This window comes from Ornithodoros turicata, chromosome 5, assembly GCF_037126465.1.
Source record: "Ornithodoros turicata isolate Travis chromosome 5, ASM3712646v1, whole genome shotgun sequence".
NCBI classification, from domain to species: domain Eukaryota; kingdom Metazoa; phylum Arthropoda; class Arachnida; order Ixodida; family Argasidae; genus Ornithodoros; species Ornithodoros turicata.
In genome coordinates, this window is record NC_088205.1 from 4,455,392 (window position 1) to 4,474,254 (window position 18,863).

Consider the following 18,863-nt stretch of genomic DNA (forward strand, 5'->3'; position numbering starts at 1 on the left):
CATAATTGTCATTTTTTGTGACCTAGTAACAAAATAACAAAATCTAGCAAACCTAGTAAACCTAATAACAAAACCTAGTAACAAAATCTCGCTGAATACGACACGTAGAAGAATAATTTTTTTTTCCTCTGTATTCTGGCTTTCAATACAATCCGTCCATGATGTAAAGAACCACATCGATGAAAGTGTCTCAACCCGTTTAATATCGATTGATCAATCAATAAGTAAATCAAGTCACAAGTAAAACACGTGTATTTCAGACATTGGAGTACAAGACATCCTACGAGGCACATCCAGGGAAGAGGTCTCGAAATAGCTAAATCTAAGAACGCAATAATTAATCCCGTGTTTGCACCAGTCCAACAGGGCGTGCAGTAGCCCTGGCTTCTCTGAAGAATTTCTCTGTTTGTATGCACCATTACTTCGTTACGCCTCGCCATTTGTGCAGCCTCCACGTCCAATATGAAAGAAAGCAAAGCGCAAGCACGCACCAGAAGAGCAAGCAAGAATATGCGGATGTCACAACACTGTCAAAAGCACTCGCACAGAGCCCAGCCCAAGTTATGTATTTTCACACGTTGGGGGTTCGTGCTTTCGCGAAGCATTTTTATCTGCATGGTTTCCTGCAGGAACACGAAACTATTTCTCCCTTCTTCTTCGGTAGTGCGCTTGCTCTCTTATTGTGATAATTGCATTTCTTTCTGTGAGCGGCAAAACCACATTCCGGCGACATACGACAAATAAAGGTCGAACAAGCAGTCCTCTTGATTGGTGTGCCATGCCACAGTGGTTGTTGGCAGTCTCTGTTTTTGCTTATGACAACCTATAGGGCGGAGGCCTCAAACTCAAATCGAGTTCCGGACCGCATTCACCTTAGACGCCATCATGGAGGACTGCAGAGAGAGAGAGAGAGAGAGAGACCGTGATTACACAGAACACCCTAATATACCATAAAATGAACATATATATGCCAAAAGCTGGAGCGGTCTATTTACTGTCACACCACACGGTGTGTACGGGATTAATTACCTAGAAACTCCACTTGGCACGCCAAGAGGAATAGACCTCTAGCCGAGAAACGTCATCATGACGTTCGTAGACAGACTGAAACTGAAACAAATCGGAAGGGGAGGACTGGGTTGCACGAATGAGCAATTGTTCGCCGCCTCCTATTGAAAGAAAAGTGGGACCGAAGGTCGAGTCCCTTTCAGGGACCACCGTAATCCCCTCAAGACCGTAGCTTTCGAGCGCGCCTTGTTCTCCCCTAGCTTCGAGCGTACCTCAACTCTACCAAATTTTGTGGCGCTGTCGAACACTATGACGTCATTTGTTTACAAACAGGGCGGTGTTTATAAGTAAGCTGCCTTTCGAAATAGGGCACTGAAAAAAATACAGAGAGAAGAGTACATGGTTTTGCACGAACGATTGTAACTGTTCAGGAGCACTGCAAGTATCTCTCCTATTTACGAATTGTATTGTCGCTATCAGTGATGGCCACTAACTACTTCTACAGTAGTTTAACTATAACTACTAACTACTTTGTGATTGAGTAGTTTAACTAGTAGTTCAACTACTTTTCAGGGGAGTAGTTAAAACTACTTTTTTAACTACTGCAATGTAGTTTAACTACATCTATAACTACTTAACGTTGTCCACCAACACCAATCCCTTGTAGTGTTCTTAGACACCTAAATATTAATCACAAGCAATAATAAGCTTTGGCTCAAGCCATTGCTACGATCGTCAAATACAAAGCTTGCGGCGGGATTCTTTCTATGCCTACGCGATAAACTAAGTTGCAGAATTATTTCACAGCATATGAGGCTTCACTAGACAAGCATGAAACGTAGAGGTATGCAAATATTCGAAATTTCGAATATTTGCGATATTCGAGTCATATTCGTATTCGAAAATTTGATATTCGAAGTTTTCGAATATTCGTAAAAGTTCGAATATGTATTCGATTTTTTTTTCGCATATCACAGCAACTTATTCCGAAGCTGTTTCGGGCTGCGCACTGGAATTTGTACGTTGTGGCGACGAACATGAATAGTAGAACAGCTGCAAAGCGACGCGCGGAGCTTCCCAGGTACGCTCGTTTGCGAATGCGTCGCTATACGTTCGGTAACCGAAACTAGTACGGAGTTGTGTGCGGTCGCCATTTTAGAGTCCGCCCCAGCGAAACCCGAGACCGCGGTACGTTTCATACATCGTCAGCACTGCCGCGCCTTTAGTGGATTGCTAGCGAACGCTGAACATTCGTATGAGGCCTACAGTTCGGTGAAATTACGGTTAAATATCGAAATTTTGTTGACGTTGAGCTGAACACCGCTGTTCAGCGTCCAATTGCATGCACAGCCAAAACCTGCATTTCGAATGCGTCTTTTTCGGTTTCATTTTGTGGTTGTCAGCGATATATGATAGAATCATGGTCGCGCGCGATGACGGCGATAATCGAGGAGTGGGACGTGTTGATATTTCGACATAGTTTCTCCAACTCCGGCGCTCCGCGACCGTATGAAAGCGCCAACTAGGGCGACAGTAACGCTGCAGTCATTTGAAACTGCGCTAGCTGTTGTTACAGATGATAGCAAGACGCATATATAGCTTTAAGCCGGACCTTCACGGAGCGATTTTGCTCGCGACTCACGCGCGTCGCCGTCGGCGCGACAAAGTTTGAGGCCCGCGCGCAGATTTCCGCCGTGAAATGAAAGGAGCGCTGAATACGAACGTCGCGGAAACAATCACGCGTTATACAGCCATACAACATCGTCGAGGATCGCAGTTTTACTGCGCTATAATGCATGAGGCCGTTCCAAACTATGCATTACCGTAAGTAACGATGGTCTCACGCGTGATGTCACGCGTGAGAGCAGTGAAACCGTGCAGTTTCTCGCCTTCACGACAAATGCGGAAGGCATTGTCAATGCAAGAAGAGACCACTTGCCACCATCATTTTCCTTCTTAGATGCTCATCACTAAATCATCCCACACTCTGAACATGTCATTGCTCTTCACTTCCATTCTGTCTGTTTCACCAGCACTTTACAATGCCAACACAGGTGTTCACTGTTCATGAAAGATTTTTGAAATGAAAGTTTTTTCTTGCGGTTTTCAGCTTCCTCATGAGAACAGCACACTGTTTCATTGTAAAAATAATTTTACTGTACATGTGCATATAAGCATGTATGCCCTATGCTAAGCCAAAACATTAATACATATTCCTCATTAGCACTTGGGACATTTTTCTAAGGATCAGAAGAACACAACTGTGACGATGCTTGCTTTCGCGACTTAATTAACTTAATTAACTCTTAGAAGCCGTTATCCTATGTGTGATATTCGATATTCGATTCGTATTCGAAAATTTCAATATTCGCACACCTCTAATTAAAAGTGAAGGTTCATGCACGACACAATTGCTCTGCGCCCCCGTTCTCATCAAACAAGTAGCTCAAGGCAAAATTCGGAGGCACAATCGTGCCCTAAAGCTTGCGGCAAAATTGGAAGTAGTTGGCGCCTTCAGTAACCTAACTACTGTAGTTAACTACTTAAAATAGTAGTTTAACTAGTAGTTGCCACTACATTTCTGCAAGTAGTTGATAACTACTTTTTAACTACAATCAGATAGTTTAACTAGTAGTTTAACTACATGTAGTTAACTACTGGCCATCACTGGTCGCTATTCCTTCCAGCTTCATCTTGAAAAAGATATGGCAAAATGAACGAGTGAAAAGTAAGCTGCTTTATTGACAGCACATGGTTCCAGGCTTCTTACATTAGTATAAGTCATTAAAAAAATACATTAGCACTTGCACATAGCTGTTCCTTTCTTATATTCTGGCTACGCACGGATGACAAGGATGATTGGAGAAGCTGGTGGTGGTGGTGCTTCTGAAAGAGCTCGCCGTTGGGGGCTCGCCTTCCGCTCTGGGGCAATGTGCGTCCTGGGCCGACTTCTAAGGGAACTACTTCTTCTATAAGCTTTAAACTGACTGTTTCCCAATGCGGCCATTCGCAGTGGCGCTCGAAGACCACATTGCTGTGGCCGTCACTTGCTTTTGGGGTGCATAAGGAAAAAGAAGGGCGTGCCGCCTAATATGGACAGGGCCGCACTATGCCAGGCAAGGGTACAAACTTGAAAATGGAAGAGAGCAAAAAATTGCTAAGATATAGGGTATATAGGGTATAGGATATAGGGTGCTGACGGGTCGTAAGAAGAAGCGAAGAAGAAGTTAGTCAGAACTAGAGATGCAAAATTTGCGAAAATTTTGAACAGAACCTAATAAATGGATTCCAAAGAACACTTTGCAATAAAGTTCGCATGCGCAGTCAGAGCTCCATCCCTGATTTGTATTACTTACTCAGGAACTCAGTGCATAGTATGTTAGTTCTTGCATTGTGCATCATTGCATTTTGCATCGTTAGTGTTTGCGTTGTGCGTTAGTGCTTCGTGTGCTAGTTGGTTATGCTATGCACTGCTTACTTGTCACGTCATTTGTTATAATCGTAAATTATCCGACATTCTATCCTTGCTCTGCCGACACAGGTGATATTGGGATTATGCCCTTGTAAAAGCGGCTGATCTTGCTGCTTTTTGGCACGGTCCCTTCCTGCGCGGTTCTGTTGTCACCATGATAAATACGGCAGCTATAACTGTGAGTCTCCTGGAACCAAACAGCTCGGTTTTTTACTCATTTTAACTTACTCCCCAGACTGTTTAATGCAATGTTCCCAGATGTCTATGCAGTAAAATAAAATGGAGTCCCCAATGTCCGAATAATCACAATATCACTCCAAGCTTGGCGCATTATGACCTTCGTTGTCGCTGAACCAAAAAATCCTAATCATCACCATCATCACAATATCACTAGATCTCTAAAGCATATGGAACAGGCGGGTGGTTATCGAAAACTTCGCAAATGTTTGAACACCCTGAGGTGTTGCATAAGGTGACTGTAGCGCGTAGAATTTTAGGCAAGCTAAACTGCTTCCTATAGATGATATTCACTTGAGCCCAGAAACATTTGTGTCTGTGCCGATTTGTTATGTCGAAATCTATGGAGGACTTTTTGTATATTCGCCACCACGCCGCATTTGACAGATGCATCCGTGTATCCTGCTAGTTTCTCGTAACAGTGCATGCAGCAAACATTCTCACAGTTTCGCCTTGGGAACATTACCATGCATTACATTACCAATACATCACATTACATTACCAATAGTCCATCACCAGTGGGTAATGAAAAATGATATTTGCTGCACCTTGCGCAAATATTTGCAGAGTTGTACTCACGAAAAGAGCCTGCACAGACCTATACACATAGTAGCAGAATAGTACCGGTCATGTCTTTCTTCTGTGAGAGGCAACTGTAAAGCGCTGCGTGGAAATTTGGGTTACCGTTCGCCCCATCTATCGCATTCATTAGTGTGCTTCCTTTTCGGATTAAACCCTATTTTTCATCCCGGAACCAACTTTCCGAAATTCGGGCACAACCCGTTTTCTCCCCGTTATTCTCTTCTCGTCTTTCAACTTCAGATACCGCCGCAGCAAGGCGCGAAAGGCGCGAAAATGACGTCATCAACCAGCATTGAGGTGACCCCCAGTTTCTTTTTTTTTTTTTCGTTTCAGTGTTCTCCAACGAATAAAATGAGTTCCTGCGAAAGAACGATGACCGTCAATGACGTCAAATAAAATTGCCTTGGCGTAAAAAAAAAGAAAAAAATCGGCGTAAACTGCCTTTTGGCCTTTGGGTTGCTAACAACAAATAAATAAATAAATGACCTACAGAGCGAGCGCGAGGGCTCTATTCCGCACACCTTTGAAAAAAATCTCCTCCTCCTTAAAAGAGCGCAACGCAGAACGAGAGAACGTCGTGACGTAAATGCTACTCTCCTCACGTGACCAGTGACGTACAGAGGCACGGACCAGTGACGTACAGAAACAAGGCACGGAGCCTTCACCATGTCACGAGAGCATCGTGTCGGCCGTCCGCGGCTCCCTTCTCAGTCTGTTTTATTATTATTATTATTTTTTTTTTTGTAAACTCCATTTCACAGCTATAACGCAGCGCATAGCGAAAGTATTTTGCGTGGTGAGTTATGGTGGACAGCTTGACAGATGAGGCAGGATTTCCACCGCGATGTTTAAGCGCCCAAGAGCGCATCTGCGCATTTTGGAATAATGCTATGGATCGCTTTCCGGCGTTAGCACTTGTTGAGCATATACTTTGTTGTGCTTGCCTCCCGGCAGCTGTGACACCGAATGAACATTCCCTCAGCTGCGCGCGCTGCGTTCAGAGGCCGGAGAGGTGTCGAGTGAATTATGATTTGCTTCAACAAGTCAGGGTGAAACACTCGTATATATGTACAGCCTTAGTTTGTACTGTGTCCGGGTGAGTGCGTTGCAATCGAGATACAACAACTGAAGAAGTGACGGCGGATAAACAACAAGGACAGTCACGGTGAACGTCAAGATACAATGAAAAAGTTTGTCTCTGTAGTGAAATCATCTTGGCAGCTTGATTCGCACGATTTTAGTCTCACCCGGAAACGCCCGATAGCGTAAGGCATGTGACAGAAAAGGCCCGGTTCTTCCCCGAATTTTTTTAAGGAAAAAAAAATATCACCTCATTTTTACCCCCAATTTGAAAAACAACAAAAACGCGAAAACGGAGAACCCTACGGGGCATTCTCTGTATGTAGTGCTTGAGCGTCAAACCATCCCAATTTCAGATCTCTCTGAAATGTATATTTCCTTCTCCGTTTCTGGAAACCATAAATGAGTGACGTGAGTTGAACTCACGCTCGCGGCCATGTCACTTTCACCCAGCCATGTGCTCTCCATGGCGTGCATTTCCGATGCAGCTTCCATGCGTAAAATGCGCCGTGGCGTGATGGCGTTGAAAACTCGGTGCAATTTCGTTGAAAGCGACAGGTAAGACTCTTGAAAGCACAGCCGGGGGGGATACATAGCGTAACTTGTGCAGGGAAAAGGTTGCTCGACGTCGGATGTTGCATAGGAACGTGTACAGGAAACAATAAAAAAAAAGTATACGTGTATTTCAAATGCTGTTTCAGGTGAGTGCCGATGTTGAAAGCATGAATTGATAATGACTTCGAAGTTTCGCGAACTCTGCGAGTTGCACCGTTGTTATACTTTGTATTAAATTCCCTTCTGACTGTACCATTCGTTGACTTCGCGCTTGTTTTATGTACGATGCGGCTCCTTCGGAAGATTAAGTCACGAATAGTAGATGTTTCTCTTTGCGTCTGATAAAAGTGAAAGAAAGGAAGTGCAATAACCTTCTGATATACAGAATGTCATTGCGGGCGTGTTTGTGTGGGAAGCTAACAAACTCTGCGCCAAAGAATAGGGTGACGAGATCGCGATGAGGCTTTGAATTCGCGCAGATATTCACCAGTGAATACGTGGGTTGTTCGAGGTTGACTGGAGATGTGAAGTATCACACAGACGCAAGCGTTATTAAGTTATTAGTGGAGCTGTGCTACGTTTCAATTCCGTACCTACATTTGCCAGTGAGCAATGTCTGCACGTACTACATAGGTGTACGCGCACGTTAGGCAATGTGGAGCAAAGTAGCATTGCCTGCTCGTTGCCTGCCCCACTGCTGCCTCCTCGTGAGCAGCATTTGAAATAGTGTAAACGCACGCACATACTATACTTCCTTACCCCGCGTTAATAAGGTGATCAATGACGCCCTACGCTCATCTATATGTTTTCAATGACAACGGCAATAACAGATAGATTAATGATGATGATTGGGAAAATTATACACCAAGGAGTGGACAGGATGAGATGTACCATGATGATGAGGTGATGAGCGACGAGATGATGGCCCAATGACTGTTGCTTATGAAACTAAATTACTTATACCATGGTATCGTGATTTTATAACATGATAGCATCATCTCGTGCCACCGCCTGGTAGTACTTGGTAGTGGAGCGGTACGCTGAAGATTCGATTGCGCTTAATTTATGAGAGTTAATGAAATTGAGAAAGATCGTCACATCAGTCTGCCTCATTAACAAGTAACTAAAACGAATAGCGGAAAAAAAAAAATTGTGCTTCGTGTTATCTTGCTTTTTTTTGTCCGTCTTCCACGTCTTCTATCTTGCGAAAAGTAGCGGTAGCGGAGAAAGAGTCCGCCGCTTCGGCTACAATCCCCATTTTTTTCTTTCTTTCAATCATCATCATCATCATCATCCGCCGCTTCCCATATCTGTAGCGGAAACACTTTTTCCGTTACCAATTTAAAATGTAGCGCGATCGCTATTCCGCTACTGAAAAAATGCAGCATGTAAGGTGGCACAGTTTGGGACAAAAGTTCACGGAACAACGGGGTGTCGCATTTCTTCATTGGAGCAATGCCCTCGAAGCCACACATACTAAGAGATGGAGCGAACTGCCGGTCACCCGTTTCTTATTCGATCTCTTCCTCGCAGGTAGCGTGAAGTCGCTGCGATGAAGGAATACGCCAGTGCCGTGTTCCGTAAGCATTTGTCCCAAGCTGTATACAACACTGGTTCTGCGTGGCAGGCGCGTAAAACTGTGGATACATATCCCTGAGTTTGGGCAGCGAAATAAGACGAGACACCACACACACACACGCGCGTACACGGAATTCAAGCCAGCAAATAAGTTTAATGCAATGTCTCAATGTAAAAGAAAGCTGATAATGGAAAGCAGGAGGTCTACGGGTGGAATGCTGATACGACGCGTGGGGTTGTTCCTATTTTCATTGCTTCCTGGAGGACTATTTGTTTCGTATCACTGACATAGTTCATGCATTCCGTCTTCTCTCGAAACTCTCCGTTCATGATCTCCAAATGAAGTTGTTATTCTGTCTTCTCTGGAAGATGCCGGCAACCTACACAGCTTGCGACATGCTTTACAATTTCGGAGTTAGTGTCATTGTTCACCGCCGCACGTGGAGTTCTCCCTTAATCTGCTCACAGCACACCTTGAAAGAAGACGTGTGTTCTGTGTGCTCCAGCGCCTACGAAATTTCAACATTCGATTACTGTGGTACTGTTGTGATATTCCTCTCGAAGCCCGGGTTCTGGCAGGCCGCCGGAGCCTTGGTCAAGGATCTACAATTATGGCAGCGTCAAACTTTTGCCCAACGAAAGGTTTGGCGTTCAACGTCAGGGCACCTGTAGAAGCGTCCCTGATCGACGTCACCGATGCAGCTGCTGAAGTAGTCGGCTTAGATGAGGTCTACATGTGTCAGCATCAAGGCGGAAACCTCTTCCAGGTAACCGTCTTCAAGCCAGCTGCCCTGAGCCAGCTTTTTGCTCGGGGTGGCATTGTTATTTGCGGCAAAGAGTCACCTCTGGAGTCGCTAGGTCCCCGTCTCGTTCGGGTAGTTTGCATGCACTTACCAGGGTTCGTCCCGGATGAGTACCTGCTGCGCGCCCTTGCTCCGTATGGTGAAGTTGTCAAATTGGAACGTGCATTCACGGTAGACAGACCCACTGTGAGAAACGGTAACCGCATCGTACAAATTCATATGAAAGAAGAGAATCCCGTCCCCAATTTCCTGCGGGTCCTGGGTCATCGCGTTATGTGCGACTACCCTGGTGTTCAGCGGGTATGCAGCAGGTGCAAGAAATCAGGGCATTTCCGGTCTGACTGCAGAGAGCCTTTCTGTGGTAGATGCTCGTCATTTGGACATGAGACGTCTGAGTGCGAGTCTCGGTGTAAGAAGTGCAAGAAGAATCACGCTACGGCGGACTGCACTCGTCGAAAAACGTTCGCAGAAGCCGTCGTGATGCGGGGAACTTCCTCCAAGAGTCACGAAGACGCAGCCAGTCCTAAAAACGTGGAACATGCTAGCCAGCAAGATCCTCTGGCGTTGGACTCGTCTGATGAGACTGATATTGATATTGGTGATGAGTTTGAAAAGAATGGCGTATCGAAAACGGGAGACGCAGGCAACGAGGCAACAAGGGTAGTCACTCCTGAAGACGTGGAACATGCTAGCCAACAAGATCCTCCAGCATTGAACCACTCTGATGAGACTGATATTGAAACCGAGCTAACCGAGACTCAGGCAATGACCGAGGATGGTTCGGAGTACCAATATACGGACCTGAGTTGCGAGAGCATTCGGTTCGAGGCAGAGGGTAATGACGTCAGTACTGTATCTCCTGCGGATGCAGTGGAGCACCTTGAAGATGCCCAAAAGGAAGAAACTACAACATTGACGAGCGAACGAGGGGGTAGAGCTCTTGACAATTCAAAGACCCCCAGACCTGATGAAGACACGACGAGTCACCCTATGGTGCAGCAATTAGCACGGTCCGCGCCAAAACGTCCAGCGGTGCAGCGAAGTGGTGACACTACTGACATAAAACGACTTCTATCAACAACTCTGTTAAGTGACAGCGAGTCATCTTTCACTAGTACTGGACCGGCGGCCAGTAAAAAGACAAAAATGGTGAGCCTCTCCACAAGCAGTGATGAACATTCAGCTTAAAAGTACAGGTTTCATTTTCTGCCTTTTCATGGCTTTGAGGATCCTAACACTGAATGTGCAGGGTTTTAAAAACCCGGCGAAGCAGCACTCGGTATTGCAAATGGCGCGTTCTGAAAATTGTGACATTGTACTGCTGCAAGAGACTAACTTTTCTAAGACGGCTGATATACGCGACTTTGAAAGGCGTAATAATGTGAAAGGTTTTTTTTCTCTAGCGAGTAAGCGATCGCAAGGTGTCGGTGCGGTTGTACTTAGTCAGGCCGTATTAGGCACATGCTCTTTCCGTAGCGATACCGAGGGTCGTGTTATTTGCCTTGATTTTCTTTATGGTGGGGAAAAGATCCGTGTTATTAATATCTATGGGCCAGCTAGGCATGGCGGAGCGAACAGTTTCTTTCGTGACTTAGATGTGTTTATGCTTGATTCTTCGCCTATTATTCTGGCGGGGGACTTTAACTGTGTGCTTGACTCCCACAAAGACGCACGTGGGCCAGGAGCTCCGCGGCCTGCATGGCATGCTAAGGAATTGCGAAAATTAGTAAGGCAGTTTCGCATGGTAGACGTATGGGATGTTAGACACCCCAATTCGTTTGGCTATACATGGTCTCGGGGCTCCTCCTTCTCGAGGCTCGATAGAGCATATGTATCCGAAGGGATGGTTGGAAAAGTCGCCGACTGCAACGTGCTGAGCTTCCCTCGGTATATGGGCCACGTGTCGGACCATCTACCTCTAGTGTTTGAACTACAGGGATTCCGAACAGGCAACACTCGGAGCAAATTATGGCGCCTAGATGTGACGTTGCTGCGAGAACCTGAAGCAGTCGAGTCAGTATCTCATGCAATACAGGAATCGATAAGTGTTCTCGGGCCAACCGTGGCTCAATGGGATGACCTGAAAACAAAGTGGGCAAAAGCCTGCGTCACAGCGGGTCAAGAAAAGAAAGATAAATACATAAGACAACTTCAAAGGATTAAGAAGTACATAGCAATTATACGACGTGGTGGAGCTGCTACGCTTCTTGCACAGGATAATCTCAATGATCTTCGTCAACAGTATGGCAGAGTGCTTAAATTTTTTACGCAGACAGCCGGTATTGTGCGGAACAAGAACAGTCCTGTGCAAGATGCAGAAGTACTGCGATATGTACGAAATAATGATATACAGAGGAGCCCGGGACAGCGAATTGAAGCGGCTCGATTGAGTGATGGCTCTGCAACTGACGATCCAGCCGAGGTAGTAGAGCAGTTTCGGAAGTTCTACGAGATCCTGTTGACATCCGAACGCAGAGGACAGTGGCCTCTGAGTGAGGCAAGAAAATTCTGTACTGGCCTTCCACAAGTGCCAGAAGATTTGAAAGAGGCTCTTACTAGCAGAGTAACGTTAGTTGAGGTCCATGAGGCTATAAACGCTATGAAGGTGGGCTCTGCTCCTGGCCCTGACGGGCTCCCAGTAGAGTTTTTCAAGGTGTTCTGGCCAGTGCTTGGCCATGAACTAGTGTCGTTGTTTAATGAAATACTAATGACAGAGAGCACCCCTGCCTCGTTTAAAAAAGGTCGTATCATATTACTACCTAAGGAGAAATCTAGTGATAAGGCAGACCCGAGTAGCTGGAGACCGATAACGCTCTTAAATGCGGACGGGAAGATTTTAAGCACCGTTTTGTCTCGTCGTCTACGCAATGTGTTGCCATATATTATCAGTCCATTGCAGACGTGCTCTGTCCCCGGTCGCAGCATCTTCCACTCCCTAACGTTATTTAAGGATTTGCTGGCGTACGCCCGCACACGGGGCTTATCGGGGGCAGTTTTGTCACTGGACCAATCCAAAGCATTCGACAGGATAGAACATGATTACCTGTTTTTTGTCATGGAGTGCTTTGGATTTCCGCTACAATTTGTTGATTGGTTCAAATGCCTTTATTGTAACTTAGAATCGGAACTCCGCATCAATGGCGAGATTACACGCACTTTCCCAGTTTCAAGAGGGGTAAGGCAAGGGTGTCCTCTTTCCCCAATGTTGTTTGTGATAGCACTTGAGCCCTTTATCCGGCAAGTTGTACATAATGTAAATATTGTTGGTTTTCCTGTTCCTGGTCCAGGTGATGTTAAGGTTTCAGCGTATGCTGATGACATTGTTCTCTTTTTACGCGGTGCAGAAAGTGTAGCAGCAGCATTAGACACTTTCAAAACTTATGGTGAACTTTCTGGAGCGGCTTTGAATATGAACAAATCCAAAGCTTTGCCAGTGAACGGTTTCTCAGAGCAACTCCCACAAGATATTGGCTACACAGACGTAGTCAATATACTCGGAATAAAGTTCACTCAGGCAGGTGCTGCCCTGGGGAACTGGACAACTGCTGTGGAAACACTGGAACGCCAGATGGAAACTGCTAGTAATTTTGAGCTCTCTTATCATGACCGTGCGTATCTAATTAAATGCGTATTTTGCAGTAAACTGTGGTATGCTGCAAGGATAATAACTCCTCCTGCGAAGATCGTTGCGAAGGTGAACACGTTAGTCTTTAACTTCTTCTGGAAGAACCAGAAACACCTATTATCGCGCGATGTGTTGAGGAGGCCAAAAGCAGAGGGTGGGTGGAGCCTTCCATGTGTGAAGACATACAGCTCTCTGTTTGCATTGAGGAACACTTTAGGTATATTAAACCAAGTGGATTCACCGGCGCGCCCTCTGGTCATGTACTGGCTGGGACCAGGACGCAGGACACTTGTACCCAGGGGTCTTGGCAATATGTATCCTACAGCAGAAAATCCACCAGAGTTTTATAAAGGGGCTATCAGGCAATATAAGCTTGTACAAGATCACCTTCCGGATACAGATGTAGAAAAAGTTCAAGTATCCCGAATTTGCGAGGCTCTATGCTCTCAAGAAGGGACCACCACTGTCACGTTCTCGCACAGCGGTAGACGGGACCCGATTGCACTGCCGCAGGAGATTGCGGACTTTCACTGGAAAGCCTGCTGGGGTATACTTCCAACAAAAGATCGGCTGGTCAAATGGGGAACTACAAGGAATTCTACTTGCCCTAATTGTGGTGCAAATGAAACAAATACACATGTTCTACATGAGTGTGTTGTAGTGTCGACATTGTGGACTTTAGTGCGCCGGCGCTTCGCGGTAAGGCGTAACGTTGCAGTGAGCGCTCGCAGTAATTTTGACCACCTAATCATAATAATTGTGTCATTCGTACTCTGGAAGTTCCGATGTCGGGCTGTAGCTCAGAATCGCCGTATTCGAGCAATGCATCCGAGACTTACCCTTGTTATGTGTTTGCTCCGTGATTACCTTGAGCACCGCCTCTTTTCGCTAGGGGAGCAGGAATTCCTGCGTCAGTGGTCCAATCGGTATATATGCGTAAAGTATGGGCGCGTTGCTCTGAGGAACCTGGTTTTCTAACAAGGGATTCAGATTATGTAAATAGTGTAAATAATCACAACCAATTTTTCAGTCGAATTTTGCCTGATATGTGTACATACGAACGGTAGATTGTACATACTTTTAGCAGTGTGACATTCTTGTAACGATAGTTCACACGCAGAACATCTACGTTGTTATGGTGTTACTTACAAGCAAAGTGTAACTTGAGAAGTAACTTGTGTACTTAGATAATTATGTTAAATAAAATATTCTGATCAGCACACCTTGACGTCTGCCCCCATGTACAAGGTCACGTATCGTGGACCTGGAGCAGATATGTATCTGCCCAAACAGTGCAATGTACTGAAACTCTAGTGCAATGGGCCATTTTTTCTTTATGACATCACATCACATCACATAGAGTGCAATGGGGGTGGACGGTATGTGTCTTATCAATGCTGCTTAGTCTCACGGGTCTGTTGAAGGCCTTCCACCCCCACTGCACGCGACTTTTAGTACATTGTGCTGCCTGGGTAGACGAATTCGGAAGCGATGAAATTTCCCGCATAATAAAGATGTGCCTCGGGACATGAAAACAAGGCAGGCCACAGGGGGGCACGTTGCGTGCCAGGCAATCCCAAGCAGCCTTCCAGACGGGTGACAGCCCTGGCTGTGCCCTATCGTTCGCCCTGACGTCGGCGTTTGTCGCCCCTGGGTCTTGTCTCTTTGATTGACAGGGAGAATATTTGCTCTGCCTTCCCTGCCGCTTCCCATATAGCGGGAAGAAGTAGTAAATTGGACATCGTTTCGGGCAGGTTTCCGTTAGAATAGAAATATACGGTCAGACGGGCGGCCGTGTTGGTATTTAACTTCAGTTACTCGGTGTCGTGGTTAGGAGAGTTGTGTTCCGTGAGTTATCTCGAGCGGTAAAAAAAAAAACAGATAAATTCACCTACATAAAGTGGTTAGCGCATATGTTTTTGTGTACATTTGATAGTGGCTTACTAAACTGATTAAGCACATAGTAGACATGCACCACCATCGTGCCTGATGCATGAATACAATTCATTGTATGGGACGATTGATTCGGAGCTGATGCCGAACTGTTAGGAGTCATTTTCCTTCCATAGCTTATCTGTTTCAATAAATCAATCAATCAGGTGTTGTTGCATGACTGCCCGATAGGTTAGTTGGTTGATGTAAAAAACAAGAAAATAAGAGATGTTGGCCCCCCAGGGCTCTAAGCGGCTACTCCAGTACGCTTAGGGTGGCGAGGTCTCGCTACCAAGGATTCTAAAAGTACGCTTGATAGATTGATTGATTGATTGATTTGTAAAAGAATAAAATGGAGATGTTAGTCTTGAGCCACTCGCGGGGGGGGGGGTAATTTATTGACAGAAAAAAAAATAAGAAAAATGGAAAGGCGAAAGGTCTGCCATGCAGCACGCCGGCTTGCTATTCCCTAAAAAAATGAAAAAAAAAAGAAATATAAAGGGACTGGCTACTCCAGGACGCGTTATTCAGAAAAGAAAGGGCAACTACACAAATCTATACACTTTGAAACGGAATGGATGAAAACATCACCACAAAACTTAGGTACCATACACACCACACGCAACACCACAAACTGGTAGGAGAATTCCACGTGATAGATGTGATGTGATGTGATGTGAATAAAGAAAAAAAATGGGGACGTGAGTTTCGACGAAGTCAAACTGGCTACCCCAGTACACTTAATACAGAAAGTTCAATCCGATGATGAGATGATGAAAACGCAAAAGGATGATGTCCAGAGACGAACAGAGATGATAATTGAGTTCAAAAGTTCAAGAGCTGCGCCCAAGTTAGAGTAAAGTGGCGGAATCATCGGGGGCACACACAGGACACATCACACATTCACCGTGTCATAGGATGACACGGTGATAGAAGCGACCTGCTCTGCGTTGTTTCTATGCTTACCTTAGCTCAAGCAGAAATATTGCAAAGAAAATTTCATGGAATAGGACGAGACGGGAAACCTCAATTATAACGTTGTATTCCACGCAAACGCACTCCTTCCGACCCAGGGAAGAATCGCATTGGCGAAGTCGTTCTATGGCTCGCAATGGGAGCGGTTTTATGCAACGGCCACACACACACGATAATACACTTCCACAGTCTATAGCAATCCCTAGGGAAGAGTTGAAGAAAGAGGAGCGAGCAATGACGCCTATTCTTTCAACAAGTCCCCAGTGAGTAATCTTGGCCATGGTCCGCCGTTCCACCTAGTTTAGGCTTAATTGGAATGGGTTGCCGCAGCAACCCTTTTTTTCCCCTAATCCACCCGAAATGGGCGCCTTAAACGCTGCTAGATCATTGGTTACTGCAGAAGGTACACTATGTACAAATACGATTTTGCTGTGAACTCAGTCGTGAAATCTCATTCTTCTTCTGTGATTCATCTCATCATTCCTTCACCGTTTGTTAGTCATCTTTTTTTTTGTCATCTTTGTCATTAATCTACCTCATCCTTCTTTGATCATCTGTTAGTTTTTCGTTATTTCCCCAAATTCTTTTTCTTTATTTCTTATTTCTTAATTTTCTTCATTTAATTCTTTCTTATTCCTTCCTATTTCTTTCTTTCTTTAACTCTTATCTTTTCTTTTTATTTATTTATTATTATTTCTTATTTCTGGAATAGCAAGCCGACGTCCCGTTTGGCTGACCTTTCCCCGTTTTTTTTTTTTTCCTTTTCGTCTAATAAATATATCCCCCCCCCCCCGATTTTGCTTTCTTTTCCCGTGCTTATTCCCGCGCTTTCGTTCCTATTTCCCGCGTTTCTATTCTATTTCCCGCGCTTTCGTTCCGTTATAACACAAAAAAGAGTTATTCAGAGCGGTTGGCTTAGAACACGATTTTTTATAACCCTTTTCCAGTCGAGCACCTCCTCTTGTGTTAGTTGCTTCGCTTGTGATCAGCTTTTATTCTTTGCGTTCGTTCTGGTCGTGTTTCTTCAATTGACTATGCAAAACGTGAACCTCTACTTGCCTCAAGGACTGAACTCAAATTGAGTCTTGTACCTGCGTGTCTTTACTGAGTTGCCCAGACACAGGCTATATTCCATGATGAAGTTCGTCCACCAGATGGACTGAGTTTATGCAATCGTGCCGTGCTAAAGTAACATGCTACGTTACACCTGTTTGCTATATAGCCCTATGGGGTCAACCACCGCGTAGGTCCGTCCGTAGTCTTATTGGCGCACGTGACGCCACGTGATCGGCAGACTGTGTTTGCGGTACGCTGAAGATGTGCAACCACCACAGTATTGACAGTAATAATGCGAAAAAAAGTACAGACGATCTCATCTCAGAGATCATTATAAGGGTTTAAATAAAAACATAACATCTCCAGAAGAATTTCACCAATAATATACTGCCAGTATGGCCTTATCAACCTACCGCATTTAAACGCGTTTGGCACAATGTCTGATGACGCAGCCTTTTTGTGTGTGAGTGAGTGAGAGTGTGTGTTTGTGTGTTTGCTGAGAGTGTGTTCTGCAGTGAGTGAGTGAGTGAGTGGGTTACTGCTCTCATAGCAGACGACGCTCTTGGTCCTGATGTCTGCTACGGAATACCTGGGCATATTCCCCATGGTTAGAAGAGCACGAAAAGGCATGGCGTTGAGCACGTGACAGCAGAAAGCTGTGACGTTTTTCGCATGTTCCGCTGGAGCATTCTGGGAATGTCGCTATGTGAATACACGGTATGTGAAAGTCGAAACGGCGCATCACTTGGCACTCTCTAAAGGACCGTACGAGTACATAAGGGTACTCCGTGTAAACTACGGTATCCTTCGTACAGTATAATTCTTCTTAATAATTTCGTTTATTCTAAGTTCCATTGTTAGTATCGCTTGCAGTTTATGTCCTCCTTTCGGTAATTATGCTTATTCATGCCGTGTGTTGTGCCATTTTTTTCCTTCCGTTACCTTTAGCTCCCTGGTACTGTAATGCCTTCGGAACTGTTCGTGTTCTAATAAATAAATAGAGCAGCATAATGCAGTTACGCACATTCGTGTAAATGTTCCACTGTATCGAAGTCAAACTACCTAGGCGCTGTTGTGCAATTGCAAAAAGTGCAATGCGATGCAGTAATGTAGACCTTCTTTCCATCCTCCTCCCTCTCGTATCTCCGACATCAGAGGTAAAACAGCGTATTCAGGAACTTGTACCTCGCCAACCACGACACGGAGAAACGTAATATTTTTCTCAATACTTTGGGAGCGCAGTACGGTGCGTGTGCGATGTAATAAACCGCGAACGATGAAGTTTCACGATATCGCTTTAAATATAACCACAAGAAGAGAACGTTCGACCGTACTTAGAAGCGAAGCATAGCAGCCATGATGCAGAAGAAACAAAGGCAGCTCAAGCCATGCATCGTGAGTAACAAAGAAATATGCGATTTCGCTTATCGTCCGAACAGCGACAAGAATAGTCCATTACCAACGGTGTTCATTCGTCATACACAACTACATCATCGTTCTCGCACGACAAGAGACCACTTCACTCTCTTGCACGCGGTACCATTCGGACAAAAAAATAAAGGAGGGGGGGGAGGGAAGAGGCATTCGCATTGATGTGGTTGGTCCGTTTATTCCGTATATTCTTATCGCCACGATTCGTACCCCGTGAAAGGTGAATTGTGTTCGCCGCTCTGCTGCCTGCGCCATCACGACCATCAGTCGTCCACTTACCTTCAGTAAGTGGTAAAAATAGATGCGATTTGTCTGTCGGCTTAGGTCCGTAGAAAGCAAAGCGCCGTAGGTCTGTGCAGAAAATAAATGGTTCGGTGTATATATACTGTACCTGAAAATCTTCCGATTTCGTTTCCTCGCGGTTTATGCATTATGCAGCGTAACAGTAGCATAGACCGTCCACAGAATTTGCGAATTACCAACCAACCAACAAACAAACAAACAAAAGAAAGAAGAAGCGAAGAACAAA

At 45.1% G+C, this 18,863-nt stretch overlaps 1 long non-coding RNA gene across 1 annotated transcript in view; it reads right to left on the bottom strand.

The window, feature by feature from the left end:
* Positions 1-234: 234 nt before the first annotated feature.
* Positions 235-18,863, bottom strand: part of LOC135393815 (uncharacterized) — a 327,498-nt gene continuing 308,869 nt past the window's right edge. Inside the window, exon 4 of the long non-coding RNA XR_010422724.1 lies at positions 235-893. This is a non-coding gene — a long non-coding RNA (uncharacterized LOC135393815). The remainder of the gene's footprint in view (positions 894-18,863) is intronic.